The sequence below is a fragment of the Clupea harengus genome, chromosome 4 (genome assembly GCF_900700415.2).
Source record: "Clupea harengus chromosome 4, Ch_v2.0.2, whole genome shotgun sequence".
NCBI classification, from domain to species: Eukaryota; Metazoa; Chordata; class Actinopteri; order Clupeiformes; family Clupeidae; genus Clupea; species Clupea harengus.
Window position 1 is genome coordinate 16,334,950 of NC_045155.1, and position 3,626 is coordinate 16,338,575.

Sequence of the window (3,626 nt, forward strand, 5' to 3'; positions counted from 1 at the left end):
AACGATAAAAAAAAACATTTCAGTCAGCTGATTCATTACTGGGACCTTTGGATGCAACATTAGTCGTAGTCCTGGCAACCAGTGCTTTGATCTGAATCACTGAAATAAATGTATAGGAGGTTATATCCATAAAATGCTTTTTAAAAAGCCTGAAAAGTTGTTTCTTTTCTTCTTCTCTTCAGGTCTGTAGTGTGCAAACCATTCCATGGCAAGAACCTCACCTACTTAAAACGTGACTGGAAGCAAGGTTTACACCTCTACTAACAAGCTGTGACCTTTTTTGTTTTCTCTGTGAGCACATGTATCTCAAATACTTTATGAGAAGTGGTTGAGAGTCTGGTAGTTCTATGATTGTGGTTGTCAGTGGATGAACAGAGTATGGAAGAGAAATTGGTGCACTGGTGTGGTTGAAGCTGAAACCTTCTCAGTCTGTCCTCACTGCTGCTGATGTGTTTAGGTGTATAGTCTATAATCAGCAATAGGCATGCTCCTCTTGAAGCCTCTTTATTCCATTCATCTTGCAGATGACCGTATTGGGAATATGAGTAACATTTGAGAATGGTCCATCTAAATAAATGAACTACACATTGTTATGATGGATGCAGAATCTCTTTTGATCATCTCTTCACAAAACTAAGCTTTATATGCAGTCTACTTGTAATAATGTTGAATTCATCAGGAAACGCATTTCTAATCAGTAAAACAATGATGTTGGTTTGAGATGAGGTTTACCAAAATGTAAAGGTATGGAAGACAACAAAATATGAAATTCAAATATATTTGTCAACTCTTATCCAATGCATAATAACCCTCTCATTCTTCAGAAACGTGTGCGTGTGTGCGTGTGTGTGTGCGTGTGCGTGTGTGTGTGTGTGTGTGTGTGTGTGTGTGTGTGTGTGTGTGTGTGTGTGTGTGTGTGTGTGTGTGTGTGTGTGTGTGTGTGTGTGTGTGTGTGTGGGTGGTATTAGATGGTCAGCTGAGGAGCTGTGTATCTTGCGCACGCTCCATTCGTCCAAAAACCCACAACATTGTTGCTTTTTGCTATAGGATGGAAACGAGAATGAGGGAAATGTGAAAACCTGTAGCTCTGTCTGGAGTCTCCCTAAAGTCCAGCTCTGATTCCAGCAGCACCTATGGGGAGCAGAGCTTGTTGTTTTTCAGTCCTTTAAGAGAACTTACCTGCATTTTATTTAAAGTCAAAGTGTTACATATCTCATTGTTTCTGTTCTATGTATATTTATTTTCAGTATGTGGTGTGGTTACTACTTGTCGATGTGAATGTATGCTTGATGTGGTCTGTATCATTTTAAGGGTGTGCTCTGTAGGCGTTTCTGTTTGCATGCGTGCAGTACGTCACTAGTCTGTGCCGCCGGTACAGGGTTTACCACTCACCCTCCACCAGAAAGGCCAATCCGGTTATGTCACATGTGGACAGTCTAAGAACATTGACAGACTCATGCCTATCCTAGCCTTCTTGCAGCCTGATTTATACTTGAAACCAGCGTATCTGCATCAATCTGAGAAGAATCTTTCTTTTTGTTTTTACTTGTGTTGATTGATTTTTGTAACTGTACATTGTAATGTTGCCCAGCCAAGAGGATGTTTTCGAGCAAAAAGCAGCCTGGCATGAACCTGCTTTGTTTGGAGTGACTACTGAGGTATAGACTGATGCCATGGCAGAGGGACTGTTTACTGGATAGAGGGTCTGTTTGACCCTGTGCTGCTTGTACATCTGAATTTGTGTTCCTTGTCTCTAATATAGCATGGCCTGTCTGACTTGACTGTTGTTAACTTCCACTGTCACATTAGTGACCCCTGTGTCTCCACCTTGAGCCCCGGCAAAGAAGACATGCTAGTGTGGTTGGTTGTCTTGACATGGCACTTTCATTAGGCTGTTTCTTGGGTGGTTTTTGTGGAATATTTTTTTATTTTATTTTTTTTATGAACAAAATGTCCTCCCTCTGCTTTACATGGCACTGCTTCCAGAGTGATGCCAAACAGTCTGGGCCAGCTCTGGAATTATTGTAACTCTGTTGTAGATTTAGGGGGAAAATCTGAAGGACAGTCATTTATTTTCCATGTATTAAAAATGGGAATTTTTTTAGAATTTTCCCCTTTGGTAGGATAGAGCTGTCCTGTTTCCCCCCCCAGACTAGGACCTGTTGTTGTGTTACAATGCTACAACTTTGTTTAATGTCTGAAATGTGGATGAGGCAGTGTGTGCCTGAGGTGACTGTCAGTGTTGTACACTGATGGCTTTTGAATTTGTTTTTCTCTTGTTGTTTTGAAACATGGGGACCACTTGAGTATTGTTTCTATCCTGTGACATGCTGTCATCTTCTGTGAACCTTTTCTATATGTTTAAGCATCTATGGTTGCGTTAGTTTGTGTAAATATTCCTTTAGTTTTGATACATTTTCTTAGGGATGCCTTGAGTGTGTCATTTGTAGTACAGATATGTCATAGACTGCACAAGGCCATCAGGGCCTGTGAGTGGTTGGTGTGGAGGAGTACATTGCAGATGTTGGTGTCAAAATGTCAAGTCCTATCCATTAAATTGATGTAAACCGTTTTTGTGTTTAAATGTATGTTCAGCATTCAAGAACGAAGTCCATTATTTCAAATGTTTGCCAATGAACAATGAAACTGATTTGGACTTCTACATTTCCTTCTTTTATCAAGTAAAAGAAAATTTGTCCACGTGGTGATAATGGTGCAAGTGAGATAAAGTTGGAAATAAATATGACTTGACCAAGTGGCTGCATTCTTTAGAAGTGGCTGTTATGACACAAGGCGTACTCTAGAGGGCACTGCTGGCAAAGTTTTAACAATTGTGCTGAAGCAACATAGAGAGATGCATACACAGTGTTAAGGCATAGTCAGACTTGAACTCTGCCATAAAGCATAAAAATCACTTCTACCTAATATTATTTGTAGATTGCACAAGCATCCAGAATACTTTTTAAATGTTTTTCTATTTTCATGGTGTATTTTCTTAAAGTTTATATTTGAAATCATATGTTGTTATGTTTTGAAGTTCCATGATGGCACAGGTTTGAAGAAATGCTCCCACATTTGCTCTGTGGGTGGCATACTGGCATCTGGGCATACCACAGTCCACGTGACCCCACACTGAGAGGTGACTGGCAGAGAACATCATAATGGTGCATTGTGTCAACTGTAAATTGCATGGGGCAGTCTCCACATTAAAACACACACACCCCACACACACCCCCCAACTCTTGCCTGCTTTTCTTTTTTAGTGTAGCACATCTGTTTTGTGTCTCGTCCCCAGGGCCTGTGCAGTGTAATCTATTGCATTAGCTCACATTAGTGCATATTGCCCATGGGCCTCCATAATCACACAACGCAAAATGAGCATTTCACTTAGCATCACCCTCACAGGCAGACACACACACACACACACATACACACAACCATGCAGACGCTTGCCACTAAGGGAGGAGGAGGCCCAGACGCAGCTGGACGTCACACACTTTCTGTTGTCACTGCTTCCAGTCAGGGACAATGCCCTTGAATTCTTCCAGCTTTCAGAACCCGCTCAAGGATTTACTGTCAGACATTTGACTTTAATGAGGCAGGATCTTTTCTCTCTGCTTGATGAG

At 41.1% G+C, this 3,626-nt stretch overlaps 1 protein-coding gene across 1 annotated transcript in view; it reads left to right on the top strand.

The window, feature by feature from the left end:
* Window positions 1-593, top strand: part of znf217 (zinc finger protein 217) — a 14,935-nt gene extending 14,342 nt beyond the window's left edge. Inside the window, exon 6 of the mRNA XM_031566414.2 lies at window positions 183-593. The gene's annotated coding sequence lies outside the window, so the exon portion shown is untranslated. The remainder of the gene's footprint in view (window positions 1-182) is intronic.
* The last annotated feature ends 3,033 nt before the right edge of the window (window positions 594-3,626 follow it).